We start from the raw sequence: 19,142 nt of genomic DNA, 5'->3' as shown, positions 1-19,142 counted from the left end.
ATTTTGAGACAGAGTCTCATTGTTCCTGATTTTAGAAAGAAGAAAAAAAAAACAAACCCAAACCCAAACTTTCCATTTCCTCCTCCACATTAGTTGTTCTCATTTATTGTTCTGAGGGAATGTACTTATACTATACTCCTGGGTTGCTGTGATTTATTTATTTATTTTTTGGTTTTTCGAGACAGGGTTTCTCTGTGTAGTTTTGCGTCTTTCCTGGAACTCACTCTGTAGACCAGGCTGGCCTCAAACTCACAGAGATCCACCTGGCTCTGCCTCCTGAGTGTTGGGATTAAAGGTGTGTGCCACCACCACCACCACCACCACCACCACCACCCCGGCATGATTTTTTTTTTTAAAGATTTATTTATTATGTATACAGAAGAGGGTACCATATCTCATTACAGATGGTTGTGAGCCACCATGTGGGTGCTGGGAATTGAACTCAGGACCTCTGGAAGAGCAGTCAGTGCTCTTAACTTCTGAGCCATCTCTCCAGCCATATATATATTCTCTAGACAATGTTTCTCTGTGTAGCCCTGGCTGTCCTAGAACTCCATCTGTAGACCAGGTTGGCCTTGAATTTAGAGATCCACCTGCCTCTGCCCAAGTGCTGGGACTAAAGGCATGGGAGACTGAGGCACCAGGATCACTTGAGCTCAGGAGTTGTCCAGGAGATGAAGCCCAGACAATATAACAAGACCCATTCTTGAGCAAACAACCAACCAAACCAAAAAGAAAGGTCGAGGGGTTGGTGCTACAGCTCAGCCTCAGGGCCTCTGTCCAGCTTGTATGCGACCATGGGGGTTATTCCCAGCATAGCCAAACCCTTTGTTTGAATTGTATTAACATTTTAAAAACATAAGCAAAATAGGAGATTTATAGCTGGCAGTAAGCAGACCATCAGCTAGAAGAGAAACAAAACTAAAACCACAGTGAGATATCCCCCCACCCCAAAGAACTAGATATACAGCTCAAGCAGATACTGGGAAACCTTTGTTAGCGTCATGATTCAGCAAAGGGCAGCAACAGCTGGGCTGGCCACGTGCAGATGAGTGAATTAGAACCTCTAGTATAGTATTATTAAGAGAAAAAAGGGAGCCAGGTGGTGGTGGTGCACACCTTTAAACCCAGCACTCGGGAGGCAGAGTCAGGTGAATCTCTGTGAGTTCGAGGCCAGCCTGGTCTACAGAATAAGACCCAGGACAGGTACCAAAACTTCACAGAGAAACCCTGTCTTGCCGGGCAGTGGTGGTGCACGCCTTTAATCCCAGCACTCGGGAGGCAGAGGCAGGGGGATCTCTGTGAGTTCGAGGCCAGCCTGGACTACCAAGTGAGTTCCAGGAAAAGGCGCAAAGCTACACAGGGAAACCTGTCTCGAAAAACCAAACAATAACAACAACAACAACAACAACAAAGAAATCTTGTCTTGAAAAACCAAAAGAAAGAAAAGAAGGAAATAGGGTCAGAAGAAAATAGGGTCAGAACTGCACTACAATTCTGACAGAGGGATGACCCTGGAAGACATATTAAACTACATGGAATAACCCAAACACAAAAGGACTCATCCTAGTCTGAGACAATTCATAGAAACAGAAGGGTTGCACCTGGGGTGATGCTTGGAGGAGGGGCGAAGAGGAAGTTCATGGTTCCTGGGTCAAACCTGCAGCTTGGAAACATTCTGGAGGTAGGCTGTGTTGATGAGTGCCTGAGGACACACTTCAGGGTGGCTAAAATGGAGGCTGGGGATATGGCTCAGTTGGTAAAGAGTTTGTCTGGCCTACACAAAGCCCTGGGTTCCATCCTAGCACCTCATAAACTGGGTATGGTGATCATAAATTCCAGGTCACCCCCAGCTATGTGAAGAGTTTGAGACTAGCTGGAATACATGAATGTTTGTCTAAAAAAAAAAAAAAGGGTTGGGGATTTAGCTCAGTGGTAGAGGCCCTGGGTTCGATCCTCAGCTCCAAAAAAAAAAAAAAAAAAAGGCAGTGGTGGTGGGAGGAAATGAAAGCTGTATGACCTATGGTGCACACCTTTAATCCCAGCACTCGGGAGGCAGAGCCAGGAGGATCTTTGTGAGTTTGAGGCCAGCCTGGTCTACAGAGCAAGATCCAGGAAAGGCGCAAAGTTACACAGAGAAACCCTGTCTCAAAAAACCAAACCAAAAAAAAAAAAAAACAAAAAACAAAAAAAAACAAACTGAGCAGTGGTGGCGCACACCTTTAACCCAAGCACTCAGGAGGCAGGGGCAGGCAGATCTCTGAGTTGAGGCCAGCCTGGTCTACAGAGTGAGTTCTAGGACAGGGCTACAACAGAGAAGCTCTGTCTCCAAAACCGAAAACAAAATTGCCTAAAATGGTGATAAATTTTGTATATATTTTACTATAATAATAATAATAATAATAATAATAATAATAATAATAATAATAATAATAATAAAAAGGTTGGGCTGGGTGTGATGGGCAGGCCCTTTGGTCCCAGCACTCAGGAGGCAGAGGCAGGTGGATTTCTGAGTTTGATGCTAGCCTAGCCTATATAGTCAGGTACAGGACAACCAGGGCTACACAGAGAGACCCTGTCTCAAAACAAAACAAATCAGACAGGCCCGGCGGCAGAGACAAGCAGACGCAGGTAGGCCTGCGGCAGCGGCCCGTGGAGGTAGACGGGCCCAGCAGCGGCCTGCTGAGGTAGACGGGCCCAGCGGCGGCAGCCGACAGGGATATTCAGACCCGGCGGCAGCCGGCAGAGACATTCAGGCCCAGCGGCAGCCCACAGAGGTACACGGGCCCAGCGGCGGCCTGCTGAGGTAAACGGACCCGGCGGCAGCAGCCGACAGGGATATCCAGGCCCGGCGGCAGCCGGCAGAGACATTCAGGCCCGGCGGCGACCCACAGAGGTAGACAGGCCCGGCGGCAGAGACAAGCAGACGCAGGTAGGCCTGCGGCGGCGGCCCGTGGAGGTAGACGGGCCCAGCAGCAGCCAGCTGAGGTAAACGAGCCCGGCGGCAAAGGCCGACAGGGACATTCAGTCCAGGCTGCAGCCTGCAGAGACATTCAGGCCCGGGTGGCGGCCCCCAGAAGCAGACAGACCCAGCTGCAGCTGACAGGGACATACAGGCCCGGAGGCGGACTGCAAAGGTAAACAGGCCCAGGGACGGAGACAAGCAAACACAGCTTGGAACAGGGACGCCCCTAACCCCAACATCTGGGGAAGAAGCTATATCGGTGGGTCAGAACCAGAACGAATCTGAACACTCCCTCTGAGGACAACCCAGGGCCCAGCTGCTGATCCTGTGAAACCCAACAACTTGGAGGTGTTGGTGAGACTACCCTGCTCAGCTGAAACCCATCTGGGAGAGGATTCAGATGCCTACAGTTTAAAGTCTGAAGAAACAAGATCAGCTGAGGAGTTGACAAATGAACAAAACGTGACCTGGGAACAGAGAAGAAGGCGCTACCCAGACACCAAACCAGATCATCAGAATCATAAGTATATAATTCACCGATTGAAATCAGCTGTCCCTGAAGAAATAGCCCAATAGCACCAATTTAACCAAGAACCACTACTAAACCAAGACTAAAAATTAGAACAAGAGAGGCACTCTCAGACACAGACACCACCTGCACCTCACAGAGGAAGAGATGAGTAGACGCCAGTGCAAAAATACAGGCAACAACATAAAGACCTATATGGCAACATCAGAACCTAGTGATTCTACACCTGCAAGACCTAAACATACCATGACAGAAGAAACAGAAGAAATCAACCCTAAAAATGACATTAAGAAGATGATAGAGGCCCTTAAAGAAGAAATAAAACATTCCCTCAATGAGGAAATAAAAACTTTCCTTAAAGAGGAATTGAAAAACTACCTTAAAGAGGAAATAAAAACTTTCCTTAAAGAGGAAATAAAAAACTCCCTTAAAGAGGAAATAAAAACTTCCCTTAAAGAGGAAATGAAAAACTCCATTAAAGAGGAAATAAAAAACTCCCTTAAAGAAATGGAAGAAAAAACGAACAAAAAATGGGAAGAAATCAAATCAAGCCAAGAAAAAGCAATTAAACAGATGAAAGAAACATTCCAAGATCTGAAAAATGAATTTGAGACAATAAAGAAAACACATGCTGAGGGAATGCTGGAAATAGAAATCCTGACAAAACGAACAGGAACTACAGAAACAAGCATAACCAACCGATTGCAAGAGATGGAACAGAGAATCTCTGACGCTGAAGACACGATAGAGAAAATAGATTCGTCAGTCAAAGAAAACAATAAAGACAAAAAAGTCCTAACACAAAACGTCCAGGAAATTTGGGACACCATGAAAAGACCAAACCTAAGAATAATAGGGATAGAAGAAGGAGAAGAATACCAACTCAAAGGCACAGAAAATATATTCAACAAAATCATAGAAGAAAACTTTCCTAACCTAAAGAAAGAAATACCTATGAAGATACAAGAAGCTTACAGAACACCGAATAGGCTGGATCCAAAAAAAAAGTCCCCTCGCCACATAATAATCAAAACTCTAAACACACAGAATAAAGAAAAAATATTAAGAGCTGCAAAGGAAAAGGACCAAGTAACATATAAAGGCAAACCCATCAGAATAACACCAGACTACTCAATAGAGACTATGAAAGCTAGAAGATCATGGACAAACCTCATGCAGACACTAAGAGACCACGGATGCCAACCCAGACTATTATACCCAGCAAAACTCTCAATCACCATAGGCGGAGTAAACAAAATATTCCAGGATAAAACCAGATTTAATCAATACCTGTCCACAAACCCAGCCCTACAGAAAGCACTAGAAGGGAAAATTCAACCCAAAGAAGCTAAACACATCCATTGAAAAATCAAGCATTAGATAATCCTACACCAACATACACCACAGAAGGACAACACAACACAACCAAAAAAATAACAGGAATTAACAATCACTGGTCATTAATATCCATCAATATCAATGGTCTCAACTCACCTATAAAAAGACACAGGCTAACAGAATGGATAAGAAAACAGGACCCATCCATATGCTGCATACAAGAAACACACCTTAACTCCAAAGACAGACACTACCTCCGAGTAAAGGGCTGGGAAAAGGTTTTCCAAGCAAATGGACCTAAGAAACAAGCTGGTGTAGCTATCCTAATATCTAATAAAATAGACTTCAAACTAAAATCAATCAAAAGAGACCAGGATGGACATTACATATTCATCACGGGAAAAATCCACCAAGATGAAGTCTCGATTCTAAACATTTATGCTCCAAATACAAAAGCACCCACATTCATAAAAGAAACACTACTAAAGTTTAAAACGCACATCAAACCCCACACATTAGTAGTGGGAGATTTTAACACACCACTCTCACCAAAAGATAGATCTACCAGACTGAAACTTAACAAAGAAATAAAGGACCTAACAGATGTTATGACTCAAATGGACCTAATAGATATCTACAGAATATTCCATCCTAACACAAAAGAATATACCTTCTTCTCAGCACCCCATGGAACCTTCTCAAAAATTGACCACATGCTTGGACACAAAACAAATCTCAACAGATACAAAAAAATTGGAATAACCTCCTGTATCTTATCAGACCACCAGGCCTTAAAGTTAGAACTCAATAACAACAAAAATTATAGAAAACCCACAAACTCATGGAAACTGAATAATGCCCACCTGAAACATCAATGGGTCAAGGAAGAAATAAAGACAGAAATTAAAGAGTTCCTAGAATTCAATGAAAATGAAAGTACAACATACCCAAACTTATGGGACACTATGAAAGCAGTGCTAAGAGGAAAATTCATAGCTCTAAATGCACACATAAAGAAGATGGAGCAATCCCATACCAATGAATTAACAGCACAACTGAAAGCTCTAGAACAAAAAGAAACAAACTCACCCAGGAGAAATAGACGCCAGGAAATAATCAAATTGAGGGCTGAAATCAACGAAATAGAAAACAAGAGAACAATACAAAAAATCAATGAAACAAAGAGTTGGTTCTTTGAAAAAATCAACAAGATAGACAAACCACTAGCCAAATTAACCAAAAGGCAAAGAGAGAGCACCCAAATTCACAAAATCAGAAATGAAAAGGGAGACATAACAACAGACAATGAGGAAATCCAGAGAATCATCAGATCATACTTCAAAAACCTGTACTCCACAAAAATGGAAAACCAGGAAGAAATGGACAATTTTCTGGATAAATACCAAATACCAAAATTAAATCAAGACCAGATAAACCATTTAAATAGACCAATAACCCCTAAAGAAATAGAAACAGTCATCAAAAGTCTCCCAACTAAAAAAAGCCCAGGACCAGATGGTTTCAGTGCAGAATTTTACCAGACTTTCAAAGAAGAACTAATACCAATCCTCTTCAAAGTGTTCCACACAATAGAAACAGAAGGAACACTACCAAACTCTTTTTATGAGGCTACAATTACCCTGATACCCAAACCACACAAAGATGCAACAAAGAAAGAGAACTACAGACCAATCTCCCTCATGAACATTGATGCAAAAATACTCAACAAAATATTGGCAAACCGAATCCAAGAATACATCAAAACAATCATCCATCACGACCAAGTAGGATTCATCCCAGGGATGCAAGGATGGTTCAACATACGGAAATCAGTCAATGTAATACACCATATAAACAAACTGAAAGAAAAAAACCACATGATCATCTCCCTAGATGCTGAAAAAGCCTTTGACAAAATCCAACACCCCTTCATGATAAAGGTCTTAGAAAGAATAGGAATACAAGGAACATTTCTAAACATAATAAAAGCAATTTATAGCAAGCCAACAGCAAACATCAAATTAAATGGAGAGAAACTCAAAGCGATACCACTAAATTCAGGAACAAGACAAGGCTGTCCACTCTCCCCATATTTATTCAATATAGTGCTAGAAGTTCTAGCTAGAGCAATAAGACAACAAAAGGAGATCAAAGGGATACAAATTGGCAAGGAAGAAGTCAAACTTTCACTATTTGCAGATGATATGATAGTATACATAAGTGACCCCAAAAACTCTACCAGGGAACTTCTACAGCTGATAAACTCCTTCAGTAAAGTGGCAGGATACAAGATCAACTCAAAAAAATCAGTAGCCCTCCTATACACAAATGATAAAAGGGCTGAGAAAGAAGTCAGAGAAACATCACCCTTTACAATAGCCACAAATAATATAAAATACCTTGGGATAACACTAACTAAACAAGTGAAAGACCTTTTTGATAAGAACTTTAAATCTCTAAAGAAAGAAATTGAAGAAGATATCAGAAAATGGAAGGATCTCCCATGCTCATGGATAGGTAGGATTAACATAGTAAAAATGGCAATCTTACCAAAAGCAATCTACAGATTCAATGCAATCCCCATCAAAATCCCAACACAATTCTTCACAGACTTGGAAAGAAAAATACTCAACTTTATATGGAAAAACAAAAGACCCAGGATAGCTAAAAGAATCCTATACGATAAAGCAACCCTTGGAGGCATCACCATCCCGGACCTCAAACTCTACTATAGAGCTATAGTAATAAAAACAGCTTGGTACTGGTACAAAAACCGACATACGGACCAATGGAATCGAATTGAAGACCCTGACATTAATCCATGCACATATGAACACCTGGTTTTTGACAAAGGAGCCAAAACTATACAATGGAACAAAGAAAGTATCTTCAACAAATGGTGCTGGCATAACTGGATGTCAATATGTAAAAGATTACAAATAGATCCATATCTGTCACCATGCACAAAACTCAAGTCCAAGTGGATCAAAGACCTAAACATAAATCCAGTTACACTAAACTTAATAGAAAAGAAAATAGGAAGCACTCTTGAACGCATTGGCACTGGAGACCATTTCCTAAATAAAACACCGACAGCACAGACCCTGAGCACAACCATTAATAAATGGGACCTCTCAAAACTGAGAAGCTTTTGCAGGGCAAAAGACACAGTCAATAAGACAAAAAGACAGCCAACAGATTGGGAAAAGATCTTCACCAACCCCACATCTGACAGAGGATTGATCTCCACAATATATAAAGAACTCAAGAAACTAGACATCAAAGCACTGAACAGTCCAATTAAAAAATGGGCTAAAGAGCTAAACAGAGAATTCACAAAACAAGAACTACAAATGGCTGAAAGACATTTAAAGAAATGCTCAACATCCTTAATCATCAGAGAAATGCAAATCAAAACGACTCTGAGATACCACCTTACACCCGTTAGAATGGCTAAGATCAAAAACACCAATGACAACCAATGTTGGAGAGGATGTGGAGCAAAGGGAACACTCCTCCACTGTTGGTGGGAATGTAAACTTGTACAACCACTGTGGAAATCAGTATGGCGGTTTCTCAGAAAATTAGGAATCAAACTACCTCAAGACCCAGCCATACCACTCTTGGGCATATACCCAAAGAATGCTGATACATACCATAAAGATACATGCTCAGCTATGTTCATAGCAGCACTATTTGTAATAGCCAGAACCTGGAAACAACCTAGATGCCATCAACGGAAGAATGGATGAAAAAAATGTGGTACATATACACAATGGAGTTCTACTCAGCAGAGAAAAACAATGAAAGCATGAAATTTGCAGGCAAATGGATGGAACTAGAAAAAATCATCCTGAGTGAGGTAACCCAAACCCAGAAAGACAGTTATGGTATGTACTCACTCATTGGTGGATTCTAGATATAAAATGAACAATCAGACCACAACCCATAGAACCATAAAGGCTATATATATATAGCATGGAGGTCCCTAGGACGACTGTGGCATATAATAAATTTCAGTTTTACTCAATTATTGAAAAAAAAATAGCCAAATGAATGGAAACACATGAACTATGAACCAAAGGCTGAGGGGCTCCCAGCTGGATCAGGCCCTCTGAATAGGTGAGACATTTGATTGGCTTGATCAGTTTGGGAGGCATCTAGGCAGTGGGACCAAGTCCTGGGCTCATTGCATGAATTGGCTGTTTGAAACCAGGAACTTATGCAGGGACACTTGGCTTAGTCTGGGAGGAAGGGACTAGACCTGCCTGGACTGAGTCTACCAAGTTGATCACAGTCCTCGGGGGAGGACTTGTCCTAGAGGAGGTGGGAATGGAGGGTGGGCTGGGGGTAAGGGGAGGGCGTGGGAGGGGGGAGAATAGGGGAACCCATGGCTGATATGTAGAACTGAATGGTATTGTAAAATAAAAAATATATATCACAAAAAAAAAAAAAAAAAAAAAAAAAAAACAAATCAAAAGTGTTGGGGGCTGAGGAGATGGCTCAGTGGTTAGATCTCTTGTCATGCAGGCGAGAGAACTGGAGTTCAGATGCACAGAACCCATGTAAATGCCAAGTGGGCATGAAGGTTTACTGTAATTTCAGCCTTGAAAGGTGGAGACAGGAGATCCTCAGATCAAGCTGGCTACCAGGACTAGCCATATCGGTAAGCTCTGGGTTTAACTGAGAGACCCTGCCTCTGTGAATAAGGTGCAAGTGTGGTTCAGAAAGATTCCTGCCATCAATCTCTGGCCTCCACATGTGTGCCCCCACACACTGGGATATGTTCACAGACACATACACGCATACCATATATATATATATATATATATATATGAAAAGCTAAAAAAAATAAAAAATTGAGGGGGGTCAGGACACAAGTAGTGGGAAATCCTGCCTCCCATAAACTTGACCCTCTAAAGTACTGGAGGATGCGTATGAATCGCTGGTTGCAGGAAGTGACACTCCAACTCTGGAAAATGGCTTTGCAGATTCTTAAACAGTTAAACAAACCCTTTCCCAAGACCCAGTAACCTCACCCCTGTGGACAGACTCCAGAGTAATTTACATCTGCACAAAAGCCCTCATGTAGACATAAGCAGTGGCTCTGATCCTGAGCTCTAGAACGCTGGAAACAAGATACAGGCACGCACACACAAACAATAGTAAGAAGAAAAAAACAAAAACAAAAAAACATGCCCTAAGCATCCTTCATTAAGAAGCTAACCAAGCCATGTTACAGCAACCAGGCAGAATCCTCCCCAGCAAAGAAGAAACAGCTTGGAGCGGGACCAGCTGGGTGAAAGTCAAAGGCTTGACCAAACAGAGCGCCAGATGCACAAAGTTTGCAGATGGAACAACTGCATTTATGTGTCAGTCTGGGGAACACTCACGGGGCAGGCTGAAGAACCCATGTTGTCAGTGACTGCCAGGGTTCCGGAGGAGAAGGGGCAGAGGAGGGCGGCCTGTCCCCCTCCACCTCCCGTCCTTGGACCTTCACAGTCTACCTGGTAGCGGCACACGGATCTATTGGTGTCTAAGACTCAAAACTGTATGGTCCCAATTCAGCTTCAAAATTTATTTTCTTTAATTTTCAGGCCTCTCTGTGTGTAAGGCAAGTGTCCTGAACAACTGGGTTATCCCCCAGCCCTGCAATTTATTTATTTGTTTGTTTGTTTATTTTTTGGTTTTTTTGAGACAGGGTTTCTCTGTGTAGCTTTGTGCCTTTCCTGGAACTCACTCTGTAGCCCAGGCTGGCCTCAAGCTCCCAGAGATCCACCTGCCTCTGCTTCTCGAGTGCTGGGATTAGTGTGTGTCACCACCGCCCAGCTCCCAGCCCTGCAATTTATAATTTAAGAAAGTAATTGTTTTGTGAAGAAGTAAACCTTTTGAATGTTTACTGGAGTTTAGGCATGTCACTTTTTGTTTTCATTGTTGTTTTGAGACCCAATCTCTCTATGTTGTCCTGCTATTCTGTAAATCTCTATGTAGACCAGGCTGGTCTTGAAACTCACAGAGGTCCACTGACTCTGCCTCCCAAGTGTTGCAAATAAAGGCATGTGCCACAATGCCTGGCTTTTTTCTTTTTTAAAGACTTATTTCATTCTTAATTATGTGTGTGTCTGGGTGTGTGCATGTGACTACAGCACCCATGGAAGCCAGAAGAGGGCATCAGATTCCCTGGAGCTGAAGTTAAAGGAAGTTGTTAACCACATAGCCTGGGTGCTGGACCCTGACCTTAAGTCTTCTATAAGAACAGTACATGTGGGCCGGGCGGTGGTGGCGCACGCCTTTAATCCCAGCACTCGGGAGGCAGAGCCAGGCGGATCTCTGTGAGTTCGAGGCCAGCCTGGGCTACCAAGTGAGTTCCAGGAAAAGGCGCAAAGCTACACAGAGAAACCCTGTCTCGAAAAACAAAAAAACAAAAAAAAAAACAAAAAAAAAAAAAAAAAAGAACAGTACATGCTCTTAACCACTGAGCCATATCTCCAGCCTGATGTGCTTTGTTTTGTTTGGAAACAGGGTCAGGGTCATACTATGCAGCCTTTGAGCTTGCTATAAGATCAGACTGCCTCTGCCTCCTGAGCACTGAGGCTGAAGGCCGAGGTCTCATGCAGCTCAGGCTGGCCTTGAACTCCATTTGTAATGGTGCTGGACCTTGAACTTCTAACCCTCTTGCCTCTATATCTCAGGTGCTAGGATTACAAACACACATCACCAAGCCTACTTTATATGGTGCTGGGGATGGAGCCCAGGACCTGGTGCACGCTAGGCAAGCACTCTGCCAGCTAAGCCTTGTCAGCGGTGGTCCAGGTGTTGTGTAACAGTTTCCTTGGAGATTGAAACATTCCATCTTGCAGGGATGCTCCTTAAACAGGAAGGTAAATTCAAAATAGTTTCAGGAAGTCCCTGGAACTGACCAGATTCAGTAGGCCGTTCTCTCCCAGAGTAAGCAATAAAAATGGACTTTCAGATAGGCCAAGCGGCAAAGACCCTGAGACCAGACCAATTTCCAGGAAGAGGTTTGAATCAACTGAGCCACTTAGAAAGGACACTCTCCAACCTGTTGAGATGCCTGTGGGCTGTGCAGTGTGCTCCATGCTCCCAGAGTTTGTGAGCTGTCACCCACGCTCGGATAGGCTTTGGTGATACAGCTGTCTTTCAGTCATTTTTGGTCCTGTAAGTCACCCCTAAATCACACCAATAAAACTCACTGGTTAGACTTTGGTGGTATTGATAGCTTGGTTTGTCGTGGGTTCCCTGTCTGGGGTGAGTAGGTGTGTGTGTAGTGTCTCCCTAAAAAAAGTCTTGTCACACAACACATGGGAACAGTTTCTATTAGTGGAACCAAGAAACTCCCCCTACCCCTCTGGTCCTCAACAGCTTACACCTGAGGCCCAGAGAGTCAGGGACAAACCAGTGCCTTGCTACCTAAGGTATCGCATCTCCTTTGCCCCAACTTGGGCCGGCCCACTTGTCCTACAGCAGGCAGTTGTGTCCCACTGGCAGTGTGGCTCTGGCTACTGGTCTGGGTGTGGCAGAGTGGCTGTCCCCACTTCTGGTGCTGGCCTCAGCTACCAGTGAGACTCAGCCTGAGCCTTGGAAAGCCTCCTCACTCACATTCCCACAGATGTTCCAGCCTGAGCTGTTGTGCGTGTGGGAACCCCAGAGGATGGGAAGAAAGGGTCGACAAACAGAAATGCCAGTCTAGGGGAGTCTGGTGGAGAGAGAGCTTGCACACAGTGCTGGAGTCCAGCAGCAGCCTGGGCCTCTGGTCCTGTGCAAGCGTTTCCTGTGTCAGCGCTTCTATTTTAGGACGCTTGCTCCTCCCTGGGGATTCTCTGCTGCCAGCGAGCGTGTGGGAAACCCAGGGAGGGAAGCACTATATCCACAGCCTGGTCTGTATTCGGTGCCTCAGTCCGCTGAGTTCCCTATTCTGCTTGTGGGTGGGGGACACACCAGCATGTCTCAAACACAGGCCCTCCCTCTCCTCTCAGAGTGTGCCTGTGATTGGCAGGTCAGTCCTGGGTTTTATTCTAGACAAGCATCTATCATCCCAAAATCTCCCAAAAGAGTGGAATCCTGCAGTTTCCAAGAGGCAGCAAGAAGGAAGTGAGGCGGGAGAGGAAATGCCTGTGTGAAGGGCAGCCTGCAAGACCGCTGTGGGAACGGTAGTAAGAGTGACATCTGTCCCCTGCCCGACCAGAGCTGGTGTGTCTCCAGAACATATAGTAGGGCTAAGGAGGCCAGAAGAGCAGGGTCAGGCCCGGTCTGTCATTCCTCGATGGGACCGTGCACAAGTCACTGAGGCTCTCTCTGAGCCCCGTTTTAATCATCTGTAAGCATCAGAAGGTTGAATGAGATGACCAAAGCTCTTACAAGTGAAAGGCACACAGTAGGTGCTCAGAGGGACCATGGGCAGATGGCCTTCTCTTGACAAGATTGACATGATGGGTGAGCATAGGCAAAATACTGGCTGCCAAATGAATACTTCACAAAGGATGGCCTTGTGTGCTGAGGAGACGGCTCAGTGAGTAAAGTACTTGCTGTGCTGGCATGAGTTCGGATCGCCAGTGCCCCTATAAAAGTCAGGCACTATGACATGCGTGTGCAACCTCAGAACTGGGTAGGTGGAGACAGGGCTATCCCAGGATCTGGCTGGCCATCCAGTCTAACCAATTCTGAGGGCATCAGGTTCAGCAAGAGACCCTGCCTCAAAAGATAAGGTGGAGGCAGTCTTGGTGGTCTAGCCTTTAATCCTAGGATCTCTGTTGATTCGAGGCCAGCCTGTCTATCTAGTTCTAGGCTAGCTAGGGTTTCATAGTGAGACCTTGTCTCAAACAAAACAAAACCCAGTAATAATAATCATAATAAATAATAGCATTAATAGTAAAAAATAGGGATGGAGCGATAGCTCAGAGGTTAAGAGCACTGGCTGCTCTTCCAGAGGTCCTGAGTTCAATTCCCAGCAACCACATGGTGGCTCACAACCAGCCGTAATGAGATCTGGTGCCCTCTTCTGGCGTGCAGGCATGCATGCAGAACATTGTATACATAATAAATAAATAAATATTTCTTTTTTCTTTTTTTTTTTTTTTTGTTTTTTGTTTTTGTGTTTTTCGAGACAGGGTTTCTCTGTGTAGCTTTGTGCCTTTCCTAGAACTCACTTGGTAGTCCAGGCTGGCCTTGAACTCACAAAGATCCACCTGGCTCTGCCTCCGGAGTGCTGGGATTAAAGGCGTGCGCCACCACTGCCTGGCTAAATAAATCTTTAAAAAAATAGTAAAAATAGCCAGGCGGTGGTGGCACATGCCTTTAATCCCAGCACTCCAGAGGCAGAGGCAGGTGAATCTCTGTGAACTTGAGGCAGGCTTGATCTACAAGAGAGAGTTCCAGGACAGCCAGGGCCACACAAAGAAATCCTGCCTCCAAAAAATAAACAAACAAAAAAGTAAAAATAATAATAATGTGGAGAACAATAGAGGAAAAACATTCCATGCCTACCTCCACAAGCACACATACGTTGTGAAGTATTATTTTAAAGTGTGCTGCTTTGGTTATCAATGCAAAGATGTGTTTCACGTGTTTGATTAAATAAAATTAACCTGTGAGCAGGAGGCTGTGTTGGCAAGTAGCTGACAGGAAGTGGTAAGGAGGAACCACGTGTAGCTAGGGTTCTTAAGTGGGGGCTGAGCAGAAGGATGCGGGTTTTTTTGGAAGCCCCCAGCAAAGGGAGGTTAGCTACTTGCTATTCAGCCCCTTTGAATTCTGACTTCTTTAGCAGGACACAGATCTAGATAGAGTTTCCCTTAATAGCTTTGAAAGAGTTGGTGCCCGAGGGAACAGAATTCCCTCAGGCTAGGCCTTTGCAGCTGAACCCTGCTGGTAGAGGCAGAGTGTTGCAGTCCTGATTAGGACAGCCATTGCTTAAGGGGAAGCCACAGTAAATAATAAAAAAAACAGTCAACAACACACATACACACGCTAGATAGACAGACAGAGACAGATAGATAGAATGGACCTCTGAGCTCCTTGTGGTCTGTCACAACCACCTTTCCTTTCTTTGTCAGGCCTTTCTAGTCCAGGGGGCTCAACCTGAACCGAGGTGGGAGGAGCTACCAAGACGGAGCCAGGTGCAGCCTGCAGGGCCACATTCCTGGGATTCCTGCTGCACGACTTGCCCTGCCTGGTCTGGGGCCCAGGCTGTCTTGAGACACATCCGGTGCTGTGGTTGAGCTCCCAGCACCACCTGGAGGTGGAGCAGGGCGCTATCCTAGGCAGGGACTTTGGCCTGCTGTAGGCCAGGAGAGTACAGTCTAGGGTTTGAAGCCGGCAGGCAGTGCAAACAGACTTCCCATGGTTGTTTGTTGAGCCTTACTCTACCCTCTCAGCAGGTACCTAGGTGGTGAGGCGTCCCTGCCAGGAGGCAGGCGAGCAGATGGACCTTAGATACCTCAGGAATGGTGGGGCCATGAGGAGCGCCCGTCCAGGAGAGCAACTGTGTGTGGGGTTTTTCCTGGGACAGGGACTCTCTGAAGCTGGGTGGGTGCTAAGTTAGCTGTGCTGTAACCACCCTAGTGAGGAGTTCTCTAGAGAGAAGTACAGAAAAGCGCTGTGGGGCGGTGGAGCTCGCCTTTAATCCCAGCACTTCCGAGGCAGAGGCAGGGGGATCTCTGAGTTTGAGGCCAGCCTGGCCTACAGAGTGAGTTCCAAGAGAGCCTGGGCTACACAGAGATACACTGTCTCGGAGAAACAGGTTGCACAGGGAAGGGAAGGCCTGGGCTTCCAGGAAGAAAGAATCTGTATGCAAAGCCAGACAGGCTCTGCGAATCCAACTCACTTTCCTGTGCTTGGGCAACAGGCTGAGGGAAGCAGGATGGAAAGACTGGAAATTATGGGATGTAGGAAGGGAGGGAGCCCATCACCTGGGGATCTGGTTGAAGCCTGTGGCCAGCAGGGAACCAAGAATTTCAGGGAAATCAACAACATCCACAACTAGCAACAGCATGCCCTTGGTTAGGACCCCCATTCCTTTCCCTGGTTTCTGGGAATCTCAAGCAAGCAGGAGTGTTGACTTTGTTTGCAGTGGAAATACACTACCTCCCTGCATCCCTGTAACCTACAATGATGTGTATGTGTGTGTGTGTGTGTGTGTGTGTGTGTGTGTGTGTGTGTGTGAACGTTTATATACCAATGATAACAGACATACATATATTTAATTGTTTTGGTTTTTTGAAACAGGGTTTCTCTGTGTAGCTCTGGCTGTTCTGCTGCCTCCCAAGTATTGGGATTAAAGGAGAAGGCTACCATGCCTGGCTACTTTTTTTTTTTCTTGAGACTATAGCTTTGGCTGGCCCAGAATTCACTACGTAGACCAAGCTGGCCTCAAACTCATATGTATCTATCTTCTTTTGACTCCAGATTGCTGCTACTGGAGGTGCGTATCACCATACCTAGCTAAAGGTATAGTTTTATTATTTTAATCGTGTGTGTGTGTGTGTGTGTGTGTGTGTGACACATATATGTATGTGAGACAGCCAGGTGTAGCCCTGGAACTATATGGGCACACAGTACTTAGGGAACAGCAAGGCAAAATTGGCAGGGGGGTGCTGATAACAGGAGAAGCTGATATTACAAATCCCCCCAAACTTGTTAGCTGCCCCCAGAGCTACCAGGAAAAAAAATTCACACACACACACACACACACACACACACACACACACACACACACCAATCCAAACCAAACCACTCTTTGCCTACCTGAGCTGGTACTCAGCATCAGGTTCTTCTGGCAAGAGCTGTAGCTCCTGGAATGAGTAGAGCCTGCTGTCCAGTTAGGGAATCTGGGGGTGGGGGCAGCTCCTGGAACCCCGGGACCTAGGGTCCCTTGGTTTCCAGACCCGTCCTCTTCAACTGCCACCCATCGGAATCTACCCTGCCTCAGAGCTCTGGGCTCAGTTAAAGGGCCAGAGGTTCCTCTGTCCCTGTTGCAGGGCACAGCATTCCCACCACTGGGCTGCTCCTCAGCCCCTGCACAGCACATCCTCTCTGAGTTTGGGTGGTACACTGTTGCTGAGGAAATAGTCTTCACTAGGGAACAAAATGAGGTTTCCCTAAAAAATTTAAGTTCTGTAGCAGGTGATGGTTTTAATTTCAGCTCTGTCACAGCTAGACTCCCCAGCTCTATGCCTGTTCACATGGGATGCTCTCTTCCTTGAGGAGCCAAACAGTTTCTTATCACTTATCCATCCACCCACCCACCTACTTCTTCCCCACCCACCTGCAAGGATCCCTGCAAGTGTCTTGGCAAGCAGGGAAATGAAAACGCAAAGAGGTGAGAATAAAAAAAGACAAAGTCAGGTTGAACCAAACTTTAGGAGTCTGATGCCAGGTTGTTTATTGTAGGTATATTTAAACACAATAGAATTTGGAAAAGGGTTTCTATGCAACAATCATTCCAGTTCTAAGTCCATAATAAAGCTTAAGGCATGACGACATAGAAACTTCTTTGCAAAGTACATGTGACCTTGAACATAGGTTCTATATCTTAAAGGCCTGGGATCTGGTGTGGTCTCTGACTGAGATAGCATAGAGGTCAGCAGGCTATAAAATACATATGACTGTGGTGATGTATTGTGTCCCCCAATATCCTGTGTTTTATAAAATAAAACTTGCCTGGAGATCAGAGGAAAAGGCCAGCCACTATATAGAAGTCAGGCAATGGTACATGCCTTTAATCCTATCACTTGGCAGGCAGGGATCTGTCTAGATCTCTGTGAGTTCAAGGCCACACTAGGAACAGAGCCAGGCGTGGTGGCACATGCCTTAAATTCCAACACTAGTTAACCATGGAGGTCTGGAGAGCTGTACAGAAAGACAGGAAATGACAGAGCTGGGCAGGAAGAGGAAATGATGTAGCTGGGCTGAGAGAGCTAATGACAGAACAGAACAAAAAGGCACATTGGTGTGGGTAGACAGGAAGTAGCTCGCCTTTGGAAGCTGCCGAGTGGGTGAGGGGAGGTTAGTGGTGGCTTTCCCTATTTCTCTGATCTCTCAGGTTTTCATCTCTGTATCTGGCTCCATGTATTTTATTTAATAAGACCGCTTAGAAATTCATCTACATATGACATTTCGCCTAAGGATGGATCCCATTAACTAAGAACTAAAGATAAAGGTCTAGGAAAGGAGAGTCTGTGATAAACCTTCTGGGGATTTGGGTCTGGCACTATAGATAACAAAGGTCACCAGGTCATTAAAAACATCCACTGCCAGCTTTCTGGGAGGAAAGCCGTATTTTATTTCCTCCCTTTGAGGAGACACCCCTGCATGTGTAACATTCTTGGTTTCCCTAGTGCTCATCTGTGAGTGCAAGAACCTTGTGCCCTCTATACCCATTCACTCACCTATCGCTACATATTCACCCATATGCTCATTTGTCTATCCACTTATCCATCTATCCAGATACCCATTCATCCATCTTCCCATCCATCCATCTAGGCCCCCATTTGTCCACTAATCCATCCATCTAGACACTTATCTGCCATCTATCCAGCTATCTACCACACACCCAAACACATGATCATCTGTCTAGATATCCATCGTACACTCACCCATCCATTTATAGGAGGGGGATAGAAGTATTCAGTATTTACTAGATGTTACCCCTCCATCTCCTTTTCCTTGCCAACTGCCAAGACTGCTGTGTGAGACTTCTGACCCACCACAGCCAGGCCCAGGGGACACTGAGCCAGGACCTGCAGTGAAAGAAGATGTTACTGGGCAGAAGGAGCTAGCCGCTTGGAGACACAGCTGCAACACTCATTTATCTGGGGATCAAGATGGCAAGTCCAAGTGGATACTGGCTGTTGGGAGTTTGCTTGGCTGGTAGGAGAGCTTTGAGTGGGAGGGGAGAGGAACTTCCTAGAAATGGTGTATTTATAAGAATTGCTAGGGGGCTAAGGAGATGGATCAGAAGTTAGGAACACTTGCTTCTCTTGTAGAAGAATTGGTTCTATTCCCAGCACCCACATTTCAGGTTGGGAACAACATGCAACTCCCATTCCAGGGGACCCATTACTCTCTTCTGGCCTCTGCTGGCTTGTGTAGACATGTGATGCATATAAACTCATGCAGGTACACACACCAGCATATAAAAAGAATACATAATAAATAAATCTTAAAAAAAAAAAGGATTGCTCCCTGAAGCAGTTTTACCAATTCATCCCTGGTCAAAGCCTAGTTATTGTGATTCAACAGTCTCTAATATTTTCCCTCTTCTATGGTCCTCATTCTCACTCAGCAAAGCAGAGA

General features: G+C 45.0%; 1 protein-coding gene across 1 annotated transcript in view; it reads right to left on the bottom strand.

The window, feature by feature from the left end:
* Nucleotides 1-16,615, bottom strand: part of Brd3 (bromodomain containing 3) — a 61,400-nt gene extending 44,785 nt beyond the window's left edge. Inside the window, exon 1 of the mRNA XM_037204642.1 lies at nucleotides 16,593-16,615. The gene's annotated coding sequence lies outside the window, so the exon portion shown is untranslated. The remainder of the gene's footprint in view (nucleotides 1-16,592) is intronic.
* Between the last annotated feature and the right edge of the window lie 2,527 nt (nucleotides 16,616-19,142).

This window comes from Peromyscus leucopus, chromosome 4 (assembly GCF_004664715.2).
Source record: "Peromyscus leucopus breed LL Stock chromosome 4, UCI_PerLeu_2.1, whole genome shotgun sequence".
Taxonomy (NCBI): domain Eukaryota; kingdom Metazoa; phylum Chordata; class Mammalia; order Rodentia; family Cricetidae; genus Peromyscus; species Peromyscus leucopus.
The sequence above is the reverse complement of the archived record's forward strand: the minus strand, read 5'-3'. Positions and strand labels throughout refer to the sequence as shown.